Source organism: Poecile atricapillus, chromosome 5, assembly GCF_030490865.1.
Source record: "Poecile atricapillus isolate bPoeAtr1 chromosome 5, bPoeAtr1.hap1, whole genome shotgun sequence".
In the NCBI taxonomy this organism is placed as follows: Eukaryota; Metazoa; Chordata; class Aves; order Passeriformes; family Paridae; genus Poecile; species Poecile atricapillus.
The window spans coordinates 37,303,221-37,320,069 of NC_081253.1; positions in this window are offsets into that span (position 1 = coordinate 37,303,221).

Consider the following 16,849-nt stretch of genomic DNA (forward strand, 5'->3'; position numbering starts at 1 on the left):
TAGCTCCTCATTCTAGTAGTGCCTCTCTATTAAATTTAACAAGGGTTAGTGTGGTGGTGCATATTTCTGGGAGTTACCTAGTTTCTTTGTGGACCTTCTAGGCAGCTGTGACGTGTTTTTCCCCTCCCCTCCCTGTCCCTGAAACGTTATCCCATTGGTTGGTGTTATATGTCTCCCCGCCCCTCTCCCGAGGTTTGAAAAAGTCCGGGAAGGAGAAATCCGGTCTCTTCTCCCCTGGAAACCAGCCAGAATAAACATCCTCTGTTACCCCGGAGGGAGAACCAGCACTTTTTGATCTTTTCTTGGTCGTGAAGGATCTCCCCGACCCCTCCATCGACAGAGCTAGCTTGGATTACTTCGGGGGGCTAAGGGAAGATCGCTTCAGGTTAGTTTTTTATTAGATTTAACAAAAATTAATTTCAGTTAAGGTTTCAGCTTTTTGAATATCTTAAATTCTTCAAAGTTTATGCTTCATGCCCCACTTCCTCTTTAAAATGAGTAAATTCTTTTACTCAATATACAGACTCTTCATCTATCAAGGCTGTATGGCCAGCTTCTTTCAATACTAAGCCATACGCTGTTGATAGTCATGTCAAAGCTGTCACTTTTCGTAATATTTTCCAATTCCAAACAAGCATTGCAATAGATAAAATCAAACTAATGCCCACTAAAATAAGGAAAACAACAATAGGGTCTATCAGGGTATGAAGTATACCAGTTGCTGTTGGTGACCATCCAAAAAGCACATCCCACCACTGATGAGACAAGTGTTCTGCAAATCACTTGAAAACTCTTTTGATTGTCTCAGTATCATGATGTATAGTAATCAAAGTCTTTTTCCCTACATCTTGAATTTCTTTTAGGATCTCTTTCAATTCTTGATGTTTTAACAATTGGGCGACTAAGGCCAAATTCATTCCTATAGGCACAGGTGATATTTCTTGCACTGTTGCCAAATTTGCCTTTATGTATTGCTATGATACTATGGGTGCTTGATAGGAAAAATCACAGCCTTCCATTTCAACATAGTTACAAGCACACAAGTTAAACCAAGTTTCATTCCCTATTTGATTGTCTACCATTAAGGTGGGACACGCTGTCCTGAGACAGACACAACCTTGTCCTACATATGCAAGCAAGGTGGTTTGGTTCACTGAATGCATTTCAAAGTGACAAGTGCTCTGATCTGTGTCTAAGCAAGTGTCTTTATCATCTGCCAAAATTCCTTCACATATGGACCCTAATTGTTTCCTCATAGAACAGGGTTTCAAATCGATGGTCCACCACTTTCCCTCAACCTCTCGTGCCCACATTCTGTGTTCTGAAGGATATAACACTGCTTTCTCATGATTTCCTCCTAGGGCCACTACTGAATAGATTAAACTCACTGACACACCAGACATGGTCAGGACAAAGGCTGTCACCACACTTACCATAAAAATCATAGGTGAAATTAACTAAAACCCACCAGGCTTGCAGTTCCCTCTCCATATTGGAAGCATTGTCCCAGACAATTTGACGAATTTCAACAGGGAATATCCCCTCTCCACCTTCTCTAATGACTGCAGCAGCCACTGACTGCATCCACAGCGGTGCCTGTGTGCAGCCAAGAGCCAAAGAAACGTCTTTACTAGCGGTGCTTAGTGCCTTAATCATCCATTCATGGTCTCCTTCTTCTGTGTTTTCCCATTCGGGCAGCACTTTAGTCAGCTCCCAATGCTTCTTACCCAACACCAACAAGGATGATTGCAGAGGGTGCTGTAATTTGACTAACTCACTCCCTACTGTAGTCAGCTGATTCCTTAATAATTCTGATTCTACAGTGTTCAAAACTCCTAATCCTGTCCAGTTAAGTTAACTCCTAATAGTCCAGTTAGGTCTCTTTTTCTTTTAGAAGGTATATGTTTTTGAAGCCAATTGATCCAATTTATGAAAGAATTTTGAGAAACAGGGCACACTCTGGCCAAACAGCAGAGGCATTTACTTGCATTCCCATTTCTATGCTTTTCAGGGACCATTTTGGGTTTGTCAGCAGCCTTTGAATTCCTGTCTTTTTAATGGCATATGGTCCAATCTTTGTGATCATGGGTGTTATTTGTTGTTTTTCTTCTTTTTCTGAAATTTTTGGCACTTGGGTGATCACAGTCTTTCTCAGCACTTTGGGGGTGGTTTTGGCCTTGCTTCCAGGGACAACACATACCTGGGTGATATTAAAATCAATACCATACCTCTTCACTGAACCCCCTTTGATCTTCATTCTGAAGTCAGGACACTTAGACAAGCATTTGTCACAACACTCGGGACCCATCCGGATGATTTTCATGGGCGGATGATGAGCCTCATGAAATCCATCTTGCACAAATTCGTACTCACACCCCCAAACATTTGTCCCTGCCCACAAACTCGCCTTTGTGACTTTTAGCATCATGCTCAAAGCTTTACGTGCATGAGGATTGTATGCTTTTCCATAGCAGCCGTTTATCTCAGTTATATTGTATCTACGTGGTGCTGTTCAATTGTAGCTGTGGCCAAAATTACAGAAGTCCCAACTTTCCACATTATGTCCATAATGACTAAGAGTTCGTTTACTCAGCGTTCCGAGTGAGTTTCAGCTTCAATTCTTCTTCACCTGGCGTGACTTTCCAGATTCCTTTGGGGGCTTTCTTCACTCGGGAGCGATGAATCCAGACTTTCTGTTCCTTGATCTTGATTGCAGTGAAGGTGGTGAGGAGCAGCTGGGATGGTCCTTCCCACTGAGGTTCTAGGGTCTTTTCTGCAAAAGACTTAACATATCCATAATCCCCAGGCTGTGCATCATACACTGGCCCATCTAATTCCCTGTTCTGGGCTCCAGCCACACACTTTCCAGTTTCCTGAAGTTGTTTATTCAAGGCCACCATGCAGCTGTACAAGGTTTCTTCCCCAGCTTGAGTAGGTGTTGTTCCCTCTTGGACTGCATATGGCCTCCCGTACAATATTTCAAATGGACTTAGTTTCAGTTTGGCTTTTGGTTTTCTGTGGATTCTCAATCATGCCAGTGGAAGAGCTTGAGGCCAGGTTAAATTTGTTTCTTGTCCCAACCTCACGATTTGTTGCTTAATCAAATGGTTCATTTTTTCTACTTGGCCACTTGATTGAGGATGATACAGAGTATGCAGTTCCAAATCTATTCCCAAATGGCGGCTGATTTGTTGTCCAATTTTTGAAATGAAGTGGGGCCCTCTATCTGAGGAAATGGTGGCTGGAGCTCTAAAACATGCTATTATTTCTTGCAATAATGCTTTGGTTACCTCTTGAGCTTTAGCTGTCCTAGCAGGGAAAGTTTCTGGCCACCCTGAAAAGGTGTCAGTTAGCACCAATAGGTATTGATACCCCGCTTTCCTGGGCAATTCTGTCAAGTCAATTGGCCATTGCTGCCCAGGTCCACAACCTTTCCCAATTTGTCCAATTTTAGGTTTTGGGATATTCTTAGGATTAGTTTGGAGGCAAAGACTACATTGGTGAATTACTTGTATAGCCATACTTTGCAATTTTCTGGCTATAATTCCTTCTTTCAAATAATTATATGGGGCATCTACTTGCCAATGTGTTTTCTCATGTTCTTTCTGTATTAGTGCCCACAACAGGTAAGAAGGTACCACAAGTTTCCTTTTTGTTGTTATAGCCCAGCCCTCTTGATTGTGACTTGTCCCCTTTGCTTTAATAAGTTTTTTGACTTTTTTATTATACACTGGCTTACCTTCAATGGAAATTTTCCCATCTGGTATTAATATTGCCTCAACTGCTTCTTTAAGTACCTTACCTTTGGCTGCATCTTTTTCCTCTCTGTCCGCCACTCATTTCCTTCTTCCAATTCAGAGCTCACTTTTTGGTGTGCTTTGATAAGCAGGATGGCCACCATTTCAGGTAGCTGTACTGCATCTAACAGTCTCCGTATTTCTTGTGCATGTTTGATATTTTTCCCTTGTGAGTTCAACACTCCTTTTTCTCTCCAAACAGCTCTGTGTGCATGGACTACCCCAAATGTGTACCTTGAATCCGTATAGATGTTAATTTCTTTTCCTTTTGCCAGCTCTAATGCCCAGACTAAAGCTATTATTTCAGCTTTCTGTGCAGAGGTGTTTGTTGGGAATGATCCAGACTCTATTCCCTCTCAGCTTGTGGTAACTGCATACCCAGCATGCCTCTTTCCACTGATAATCTAACTGCTTCCATCAGTGAACCGGGTCTCAGCATTCTCAAGTGGAGTATCCCTCAGCTCAGGGTGACTGGAGTAGGTGGCTTCGATGGTCTCCGGGCAGTCGTGGATCTCCGGTTCTCCCATGCTCCTGCTGAGGAATGAAGCTGGGTTCACAGTGTTAGTTACCACAATCTCAACATCATCCTGTTCTACCAATATGGCTTGATATTTCAGGAACCCCTGTGGGGAAAGCCAATGTCCCCCTTTCGCCTCCAGTACTGCAGATACTGTGTGGGGCACTGGCACAATCATCTTCTGCCCAGGGTGGACTTGCGTGCCTCTTGAATATTGACTGCCACTGCTGCAACGGCTCTGAGGCATCCTGGCCACCCTTTGGCTGCCGTGTCCAGCTGCTTGGAGAGGTAGGTGACTGCTCTCCGATATGGGCCTAGGCTCTGTGCCAGTATTTCCAGGGCCATCTCTTGTTTTTTGTAAGAAAACAGAAGGAATGGTTTACTCACTTCTGGAAGTCCCAGGGCCGGAGCTGACACGAGGGCCTTCTTCAGCTCATCAAAGGCTCACGTTGTTTCTTTTGTCCATTGAAGATCCTTGACCCCCTCCGTAATCAAAGCATACAGAGATTTAACAAGCAACCCATAGTTCTAAATCTACAGCCTGCACCACCCTGTCATCCCTAAAAAGGTTCTCAATTCCTTCACCATCTGGGGCTTCGGGGTTTGGCATATTGCTTCTTTACCATCTTGCCCCAAAGGTCTTTGTCCAGCACTCACTTCATATCTGAGATAAATAACTGTTTGTTTTACCATTTGGGCTTTCTTCTGGGATACTCCATACCCTTGCAGGACCAAAAAATTCAGAAGGCTTACTGTCCAGTCCACACATGCCTCTTGGTTCCTGGTGGCTATTGAGAGATTGTCCATGTCCTGGAGTAGCTGTCCTTCTCCTGACGGGGGTTCCCATTCGCGAGCCAATCTCCAAAAATAGTAGGGGAATTCTTGTGCCCTTGTGGCAGCATTGTCCGTGTGAGCTGAGTTTTTCACCCAGTCTTGGGGCTTTCTCATTCAGATGCAAAATTTTTCTGGCTGGCTTCATGGTGAGGGAGGCAAAAGAATGCATCCTTTAAATGTAAATCATAAACCAGGATAATTCAGATGTGAAATGGGTTAACAAGGTATAGGGATTGGCAACCACTGGATACAGATCCTCAGTTATCTTGTTAACAGCCCTCCAATCTTGTACTAACCTGTACGACCCATCTTCTTCACTGGCTTCTTCTTCACTGGCAGAACAGGAGTGTTAAATTAGATTGACACTCCTTCAATAGCCCTATTTGTAAAAAGGTTTCAATAATTGTGGTAATTCCTTCTTTATCCTCCATCCTCAGGGGATATTGTTTGACCCTCACCAGATATATTTTCTCTTTCAACTTAATTTGGACTGGTGGTGTGTTCTTTGCTCTTCCTGGTACATCAGAGGCCCATATCCCAGGAAATACTTCATCCATTATTTTCCTAAAATTTTCCTTTTCATTATCCCCTTTAATTTCTTTGGTTATTAGCATTAAACTTAACAATCCCACATACTGTCGGTCTTTTACCTCCAAGCTAATTTCTCCATTTTGAAAAGCTATTCTTGCTTTCAACTGCTCCAACAAATCTCTGCCTAAGAGGGTAGATGGAGCATTTGGCATATATAAAAACTGATGAATTGCCCATTGTTTTCCCAGTTTATACTTCAAAGGTTTACAACAATATGCTTTTTCAGATTGGCCAGTTGTCCCCCTTACCAACACATAATCTTTTGTTACGGTGTTAGGATTCAGGGACACATAATCACGGAATGATTATATGAAGGTGCTTTATTGAAGAGCTCTGGGTGTCAGGGGTACACATACCCAAATCTGACCCATCTTGGTTTTGAAATTAACATGTTTTATACTCTATCGTTTTACAACTTAGATATTAATTATTAAACTTCCATTGTTTTATTGTAAGCATTGTTTTTACCCCAGCAAGGATTACTCGTGATCCCCCCAGCCCCGTAACGTTGTTCCTCATGTTCTATAAACAATAATTATAGCTAATCACATCTAACAATTGTATCATTTATCATATATTGATTACACAGGTGCAGTTTGACATGATCTTTAGCAAGCACAAGGCCTAACATTTCCCAGGGCCTACTTTTCCCAGGGCTTGCCAAGCCTACCTTTCTTTCTGAGTCCCTGAATTTTCTAAGATTTTAAAACCTTCTACTATCTCAGATATTAGAGCCTTATTCAACACTGAAAATGTTGCTCCTGTATCTCTTAGAAATTCCACTTCTTTTTCTTTATTCCCTAGATTGGGAGCTATAACCAGAGGGTCCCCTGGGGTAGGGCACTCTGGTCCCCTTCAGTCTTCTTTCACATGAGCAACCTCCCCTTTTCCCTTCCGATCATCTCTTCTCTGTTCATCACTTTTTCTTACTTCTGGGCACTGATTTTTGCAGTGTCCAAATGTCTTGCAAAATGCACATTGATCCCTTCCCAGTTGGGGTGGTCCTCGTTTTGGTGGACCTTGCTTACATTTTTCTTTCTCCCCCTCCTTCACTACTGCCACCAATTTTCTCATCCACTGTTTATATCCTTCTTCTCAATTGCTAAAGACCCTCCAGGCTTCATCCACCAGGGTTTCCAGATTCTGGCTCTCTGGGCCTCAGAAAACAAATTTATTAACTGCTTCATTCCTTCACTCGATCCTGGGTCCAGGCTGGTATGTTTCCACATTGCATCACGCAGTTGATCTAAAAACTCAGAAGGTGTTTGAGAAGGACCTTCTTTAATAGCATATAGAGCTGATTAATTTATAGTTCTGGGAATTGCTCTTTCCAACCCTTTTACTGTTAATTTCTGATATCTTTGTAACTGTCTTAGTCCCTCTTGTTCATTGGGATTCCAGCCAGCATCTTGAAGGGGAAATACGTCCTTAACATCCTCCTGTGTTGTCCTACAATCATCCTCAGCTAGGTCTTCAGCTATCTTTAATACCAATAGTTTTTCTGTCTCTGTCAGGGCATCAAGCAGTAGCTGTAAATCTGCCCAATCTGCTGAATGCTGCTTAACCATAAACCTCAGTTTCTTAGCAACACCTACTGGATCACTCCAATAACTCTTAGCAATCTTTTCCCAAACCTCCAAATCCATTGTAGAAATGGACTCATGGACTAATTGACTAATCTTGTCGTTCCCTCAGGGGTCATTGCTTCTCTCAGAGGTGCTTGTATAACCTCTTTAACCTGCTTTTGGGTCCTGGATGCTACAGGGCTTGGTGGGGGAGACTTAGAAGTCTTGGTCCTTGATGAGGAAGACCCAGGCTCCTCATCCTCACTGTCACCACTCAGCAATGGTGGTTCTGAGCCTGCTTCCTCTTCCACCTCCCCCCTCTCTCTAACATTCTAAGAGGTGGTCTTAGGAAGTTTGCTGTTTCCCATTCCAAAACCTCTCTTTGGTATCCTTTATCAGGGTGAGTGCATCTTTGATTAATTGAGCATGTTCTACAACACCATTTAGGCTTTCTCTATTTAGCTTTGTTACCTTTCTCCAGGGCCAGTACCAAGGGATCAGACGGTGGTCTAATCCCACAATCTCTCTGCCACTCAGGGTGGCCACAGAGGGTAAAAAACATATCAGCATAAATGAGTTCCAGCCACTTGTGTTCATGCTGGAGGAAAAGCATTAACTGCAATAAGGTTTCATAGTCCAGCATACCATTCACTGGCCACCTCACACCCCCATCCAGCCTATATAGTGGCCACCATTGTGTACAGAACTTCCTCTTGCTTTCTGTACTAGCATATCCCACTAGTTCTTCCCAATGTGTTAAAAGCCATCCCAAAGGACTACTCCTAGGAATTTCTTTACTCTCATTTGCTCCCATCCTGGAAGTTCTTTTTCTCACAACGTTTCTTTATCCCAACTTTGGAGTTTCACTTTGTAATATTCAGGTACCCAATTATCTTGGGCACACTCAACCCTAAGAATGTCAATTGGTTTCTTTAGGGGCCCTGAAACACCATGCTCTAATAACTCAAATATCTCACTGCTGCCATGGGTTACTTTACCAGTTCCTAGCAAGATTGTTATCGCTATCTGGGTGGCTTTATTCTCTTTTGTGCTACAAAGGAAACAGAGTCCCCACTTGGGGATCCTCCACCTAAATACCCGTCGGACCCAAGGCTCTTGACAGACTACACAACGAAACACAATCCAAGGCTTACCATCACAACCTTTCTTTAAACAGAGAAATTCTTTCTCCCTGGCTCTCTAATGCCCCTGATTCCTAGGCATGTAAGCTTAATCCAAAAATGGTAACAGTCAGCAGTTGTAACTCCTGTCACTAGATGGTGGCGTCTCCTCAAAAATGCTTATCACAACCCAACCACGGGGAGAAGGGGAGATGTCGTGGTTTTAAACCAGTAATTAACAAAAGGGGAAAAAGAATTACTTATTTCTTGCTGTGAGATATGGATTAAAACAAGAGCAAACCAGGCATAAAACTTAAAAGGAATAAAGAAAGTTTATTGACAAACTACAATAATAAGAACACCAGAATAAACTTCCAGAAAAACCTTTTCATTTCTTACTGCCCACCATTCTTTTGTTCACATGATAACAGAGACAGAAACTTTAGAACTTTGATGTTTTAAACGGTTCTAATTCTTTCTACAGTCTTTTCACCAGTCTCTGTAGAGAAACAGAAGTTCCTTTCTGTTAATTTATGGAGTTTCTCACAAGAAAACTATTTTTGTTATAGTTTTCCGTTTCCTTGATAACAGCAGCCCAGAGCTGCTGTTATCAAAGCCCACCCCTCCCATTCCACATCACTCTGAAATGTGTTATGGGTCATGAGTTTGGGGATAGCATTTTTAAGGATAAGTTATTCAAAGGCAAAAAGTATTCTTCATCTGTTTCTGTGAGCTTCACTAGAAAACAGTTTTCTCATTGCCTCTCAAGGCTTCAAATCTCCCAGCACTTCACTATACCATAATTACTCTACTTTTTACTCAAATTTACACTTTGAACACTCTATTCCTCCCCATACTCCATCATGAATTAAAGGAGTTCTTTTCAGGACTTCATTGTCCATCCCCATAGTTTTAACAGAAAGATATTTCAGCTTAATTAAAGCATCTTCTTAATCTAATCTAATCATCTCATCTAATCTTAATCTAATCATCTACCTTTCTTGAAGCTTCTTTTCTTTCTTGCCACTAGTAGTTTATAAAGTCTCTTTTCATGTTGATCACTCTCCTTTTCTCTTTCTGGATAAAAACATTAATCCGCAAGTTTCATCTAGATAAGAAAGAGTTAAAATCCTGCCCAAGCTTTTGTAGATGGTTCGGTGACCTCTGCTGAACAGGAGCTGGAGCTGTCTGCGATGGAAAGTTCTTCATAGCTGCTCTGGAGAGCGTGGTCACCGTCTCTGCTTGCTGCAGGCCCAGAGCCCCTCTCCTTCTTTACTCGGCAGTTTTCTGGTAAATTCCATCACAGCAAAACTTGCAGCCAAGCCAGGAACCGGCCTGGCCCGGCTTGGCTCGGGGCAAGCCCCCCGCAGGCCCCATCTCCCAGCCGGGAGAACGGCAGGCCCAGCCCGGCCCCCGCCCGGCCGCATGGCCTGGGCAGGGAACCAGAGGCCAGCCCGAGCTCTGCTACCTTTCACAGCCAAGAAACAAAGAGAACAAGAGAGTTCTGGTTTTTTACTTTAAGGTGGGGTTCACAAGTTGATCCCACTTTTCAATGGCTAAAACTGCTGTCAATTCTCAGCAATGACCGATAATTGGTCAGGAGAAAAGACTCCAGGCAGTCCCCAGCAACTCCAACTTTCCTTAAAGGTAAAGTAACTCCATGACAGGAGATTTTATTAAAGGGGTTTCATACAATCAAACATACACCCCAATCACTTTGTCCTTTTCTAGCTGCTTGCAGTCGCCCAGAGCGAAACCATAGATTGGGATTCCCCACTCACCCCGTGCTGATAGCACGTCTCAAACACGCACTTCCTTTTGTTCCAAGCCTCTCCCATTTCAGAAGGTTACAAATGAAATTCAGCCTAATTTTATCAATAAGGATTTTATGGAAAAATTTTTAAAATCCAATTATGGAAACAACCACAATCACTGTCAGCGTCGAGCCTGGGATTGGTGCTGGGTGAACTCTCAATCGGCCTTTGTCACACTGATTCCCCGAAGTTCACAACTTGTCTTTGGGAGAGCTGTGTTTTATACAGTTTTTTCAGCTTGAGGCTATGCAGTTGCAGTTTCTTTCTTTTTTTTTTTTTTTGTGTTGTTAGATTGTCGCCCTGAAAACTCAGCTTCTGTGCTTCCTAACATAGTTTTCTAAAGACTTGCACAGGACAGTAACTGTACACATAGATATGTGTACATTCTTTCTGTTACAGGTCTTGTGACGAGCATCTCTCATCACCAGTGCAATGGGAAATGTTATCCTGGCCATCCAATCCCTGGCCGTGGTCAGAAGCCTATAAATCCTGGGATGAAAAATAAACTCTTCTCTTCTTTTCACCACACCTCGACCTGTGTCCGTGTGATCTATTCATCACTAACAGCAACATCAGATATTCATATTTCTCCTGCTGGACTGCTGATGAGTTTTCTGAGAAGGAGATGAAGTTTGACTGGTTTTTCGGGAAGCAGGCTTTGAGATGTAGACTAGTGGTGAGGTTTTTTTTTAGTCTGTGTAGTTTTTTTCGGGGAAAGAAGGACATTGAGACGCATGGTCCGAGAAAATCAGATCAAGTCGGTATCAAGTGTTAATCACCAAGTCCTTAGAGCAATTATCTTGCTTGAGCAGACCCACCTCTACTCAGTGTTATCTTAATTGCTTAGCCGTTTTCTTGCAAATTCCTGGTTTTCCAGCAGCTGCTTTTGCAATCTCAAGTTGTTTCAGTTTTTTACACAGAACCTGTTTTTATACTTGATTTTATATGTGTACAATAAAACGCAAATTATACTAACACATATTACAAGAACAACCAGCCCAACAGCGCACCGGCTGCTGCAAATCACCTCTGCTGAGCCTCTCTCAGCTTGTGACACAAATCACTCTGCTGAGCCCCCCTCAGCCCTCGGCTGGCCACACAAATCCCCAGCAGCTAATACCGCTTCCTGCTACCTTTGTCACTCCACACTTAGAGTAAATTAATTCCTGTGACCCAAAATCAACCTTTACAGCTCTCTCCAGGATCTTTCTTGTCCCTAAACCTGGGACCAAAACCACAAACTGCGACCTACCAGGCCGCTTTTTAATCACAAATCAAACAAAATGGGAGCCTCCACGGCTCCCAAAACTCAGCAAACCAGCAATCCTGTTGTTACCACCGTTTCACCTCAAGACACAAACTATTAACTCCCAGCTGCCGTTCCTGGCACTGCTTAAAACACAAACCACCAGCAGCTTACGCTGCTCCTCCTGCTCTCAACTTAAGAGCTCACACTCTTAAAGCAAATTTTTCCGTGGAAACATACAAACAAAACCACAAAGGCATTTGTTGCATGTAAAGACGTCTCTTTTATTTATTTCTCAATTTTATCTATTTATCAACAGCCTTTTAACCCTGTGAAGACCGTACACCACCTCAAAGGTAGCTGTTTCAATTTTTAAACATATCTTTTGTCCATAGTTCTGGCAGTTCCTGGTCTTTCTCCGGGCTGTCAGTGAGGCCACAGGAGTCCCCATGTTCCCAGAACATTCCAGGTGGGCACCCAAGGGGGTCCCGGACTCCTGCTGGCCCCTGGGCTAGAGAGAGCAGAGTCCTGCCACGGTCGCCAAAATGATTTACCAAAATATGGACATGATCTAGTATCAGTATCCAGCTGAGACGGACAAAGACTCTTTAACCGATTAGGGTTACAGAGTGTGTGTTTATTGGCAGTGCTGGGCCGAAGGGCAGGGTCACCCCTTAATACACACGGCCCTGAGTTCAGGTGAATAGAGAGTTTTATTTACCGAGATATTAAATGTAAATACAGATTCATAACCCAGTTACCACCCACTCCCCGCTTCCTATGCCAATTAAGAAAGAAGCAATTAAGCATGCACAGTTTGCTCCTTGAAATGAGTTGGTGGTCTTATTATGGGGAGTGGTCACAAAAGGAGGAAGGAATATGTATCTCTTCCTCGTTGTGACCTTTCTACCTTTTCAGTCCAAAGTGACAAATGGACCCCTGGCCAGGCTCCTAGTTTTGTGTTTCCAATTAGTTTCTGGTTTGCAATTGTCTTATGCTCTTGAAGTTCCTCACAAGATTCTGCGTTTCTCATTACAAGCCCAGCTGAACAAACACAAGGTTGACAGACAATTAGTTATCAGCTAATGATTAGCTCCTAATTCTAGTAGGGCCTCTCTATCTATTTTAATTTGATTTAGCAAGGAGTAATTTTAATTAAGGCTTTAGCTTTTCTAATATCTTAAATTCTTCAAAGTTTATGTTTCAGCCTGAAAGAAGAACAAATTTCAGAGGACTTGGAGCTCCTATTGCAATGGCTGCAGGTAAAAAGACGGCACACAGGATCCAAAGATTTGTACAAAGAAGCTCTTGCCCGTGGCTGGCCTGTCACCAGGGAAATGTGTAAAACTTGCATATCAGCCTGCAAGCAATGTCACAGACAACTAGAAAGGCATCCTTTAGAAGATGATCTATGCACTTAAGAAAAGGTAAAGGCTTATGCATGGCAGGTAGATTATATTGGTCCATTTAAGAAGTCAGGTGGTAAACACTTTGTGCTGGTAGGATTGGAGATTATATGTGGGTTGGCCCAAGCCCAAGCTTTGAAAAGAACTACAGGAGATAATGCTGTCAAAGCATTGCAAGGGTGGTTTGGAATTTTCCCAAAACAGCAATAAATTCAATCTGATAACAGGTCCCACTTCATTGCCAAAATTGTACAGGATTGGGCAAAAGGTGAAGGAATAAAATGGACTGTTCACACCCCTTACTGCCCTCAAGCTAACGGGATTGTAGAAAGGACCAATGGTTTCCTGAAACGGCTCCTTAAACCACAAGAGGGAAGCTGGGCTCTTTGGCTAAGGGAAGCTGTAAAAAATGTAAATGACAGATGGGGATTAAACAGGTGTCCCAAAAGCACTGCCTTTTGTCCAAAAGCCCCAAGCATAATTCCCACTCTATGGGGACCAAATGACCCTAAGAATCCAGCACACTAGCCTGGACAACCTGCCCTGGTGGACCTTCCTAGTGTAGGGCAAGTACCACTAGTATTAAAAACCTCTCCAAATAAATATGCATGGGTGGCCTCTGACACTCTGGGAAAAGAGCATCGGATCAACACACGCTGGGTAATTCCATCATTTTAAGTTTCTGCCTTTTGGGGGCAGACTCTGTTGTGTTCACTTTCCACAGAAGAACACCGAGGGCCATGAAGACCAGATAAACCATGATAATACTAGTATTAAATAGTAAGTACTTACTATGGTAAGATACTTGTCTGCCTCTTACCACAACACCACGGCCAAAACTCGGTTGAGTGGCCGTGGTCTGAAGCTACCATCAGGTACCCCTGATGTGTTCTAGGATCCTACCCCAGAAACCGTCACCCAAACCTAGTGACCGTAGTACTACACGACTCTTGAGGTACGTACCGTCAAAATGACTGGGGTTGGGACTGAAAAGATTGGCCCAGAGTGATAACTGGAAGAATTGGTGAAGAAATTAAGGTAGGATGCAGAAAAGTGGAAAAGTCTCTTTACGAGAAAGCTTCCACCATTGCAATTGCCAGAAATTTTCCAGAATCAGATGTGACGAGCAATTTGCACCCCAACATCATGGTGAAACTCTGCGCCACAGCAGTGTGGTCATATAACAAACAATCCCCCCTCATACTGTGTTGTCATCAGAAAAATATCGGTTACTATACCCTGGACCCCAGTACCAACAAGTGGAAATTATGAAGCTTTGTAAAAAACAATCTACTGACTGTCGGTATCATTTCACTTGAACCAGATCAACCTCTGTAACATGTAATTGGCAAAATGACCTGACACATCAGTCAGGTCTGAAAGGTCTAATTTATAGACTCAAAATCAATGCTGTGGCAAAACCCATACTGAGTGCAGTGATCACATACCATGGTGTAAGCACCCCCCCAGTGCTGGATGACAAACATAATGTTTTCCCTCCCTTTGTGGGAACGCAAGGTGATGATGTGACAATAACCTGAAAATTAAATGCTGAATCCTCATTGAACCTGTATACAGTCATGGCATGGGACCTCATGGCCATGTTCTGTTTTGTGAAATTCAAAATCAGAATAGTTGGCTAAAGCTAACTGACGTACAATTTTCCCATCAAATTGTGTGTGGGAAAAACAATACCAAATACTGGAGAGAACTTGATGTCAATGTTGTGACACCTACACCTACCACCACCCAACCACTGGTTATACTGAGCCCGAGAAATTTTGAAATCGGGCCATATATAATCAGAAAAACTGGCCAACAACAAATATTGATTAATTTGGTGTGGTCTCTTAACCAAGTCAAATTGCTAATGCAAAACAATGTCTCAGAAGTTCAGCCAGCTTGTTCACCTTTTTTGCAAACTTCTTTTGAGAGGCGGACACCTGGTTGTGAAATCGTAATCCTTCTAAGAAACGAATGACAAGATCATAACCTGTGTTGTGGGAATAGGATTGGGAATTTTGAATAGTATTGATTTAGAAGAGCTGATGAACAAATTGGTTACCACAACTGGGGATGTTATCAGTATCATATAGGACATGGATGTGCATGTTTGAGAACTGCTTGTGATAGTGTACTTCTAGAAATCTTAGTGAATACAAAAAAATCATTCAAATTTTTCTGTTTGTAATTTTACTAAGATTGCAGGAAGTGATTTTTCTTATGTAGTCCCAGTTATTTCTTGCCACCTTTTACGGTCCATTTACACACTGATCCACCATTTATTGCCTACCTCTATTGGGATGAACCTCACTCTGGTAAAGCAATTGTTGCTTCAGCAGGATTTAATTGACATTTTGGAAAAGTAAAAATAGGAAATCAGCCCTTGTGATAAAGAAATTGCCTGAAATTGTTTATTTGGATTGTATTGGATGAATTGGAATTGCTTATTCTTTGTAATAAGAAGTTGAATGTGTATTTTAAGTGAAAATGGATTCTTTGCTTTTGTTTTTCCTTTTTTCTTGCCCTTTTTCCTACTTTACTTTTTCTGTCTGATTTTCTGTCTCTGGTTTCCGGGGTATGCTACCAAGCTTTGAAGAGACCTGAAGACTTCGTAACAACACTACAAAGGAGCCCTCTTGACGCTGATCGTGAGTCACGGGGTTATTGAGAAGACCCCCGAGCTGTTCACCAGTCTTCACAGAAGTAATCGTGAATGCCAGTTTATTTCTATCATCAGCACACTTTTATAGGGTTCTACAGGGTTTGCAGGCAGAACAAGCTACTATTGGCTAACACACACAGTTTACATTTTTCTTCTTACACACAAGGATATTGTTTTACTTTACTCTCTCTTCTGCATGAAGGTTTCAAGGACTTTAGCCCTTAATATTACGACTTAGTTCAAAGGCTGGTTTGTGCATACAGGCCTTTACTAATATATAAAATATAGCAACAAATCCCCCTTTCTCTTTTGCACAAACCAGGCTTTGGATAAGACAACATACAACTTAGACTGTCGTCCCAATTAACATTATAAGTAAAGTCCGTCCCCCTTCTAGCACAAGAGACCTCAACCATCCAGTGATGCCCCAGCTGGCGAACCAACTTCCAATGGGGTCACTATCTTCTTTCAGGGCATGTAACCCATCCTGTAGCTGTTGTAGTTGCTCATGGATGGAAGCTGAATGATCAGTAAGATCCAAGCAGCACATGCCTTCAAACTCTCCACAACCATGTCCTTGTGCTAAGAGCAAAAGGTCAATTGCAACTTGATTTCATAGTACTGCATGATACACTACTCACATCGGCTGAAAGCTCACTTAACATTGTGGATGTTAAATTTAATTCTTTCCTAGTCCAGCAAGCGAGCCTTTTTAGAGTGGCTAAACTTTAATTCATTCAGGCTTCGCTTTGACTGTTTGATGTTCTTCATTTTGCTAGCTATATTCAACAATAGATGTAAGCTTGGGTGGAACAAAGTGAGTTTTCCAAGATAACAGGGTCTTCCATGTGGATTAGCAAGAATCTAATTCCATGCTCTATCTCCACAGATTAGGAATATGGAACTAGGTAATCGCTTTGGTAATTGTCCTGTGAGATTGCACCACGAATAAAGGCTTTACTTTCAATGGTAGTAATGAGATCAGCTATAGGGTTGACTGCAGCCCAGTGCTGTATTACTTTGTTAGAATGACCTTTTGTCGGGGGTTCAAACATTATCCATCCACCCGAGGTATTGGTGGAACATAACAAATCCAATTCTTCTGAGGGTTGTAACATTAAGAACTTTGGTAATTTTTGCTTGCTAACAGGCTTCAAGTTGTCTTAATGTGAAGCCAACAGTGCGACTGCACTCTTGCAACACTGCCAATCGATTCAGTCGAGTCTCATTACTAATTAAACTTTTAAATGCTTGAGGATCCCATTCAGGGACTCCTGTGAGACAGGTGCGAAA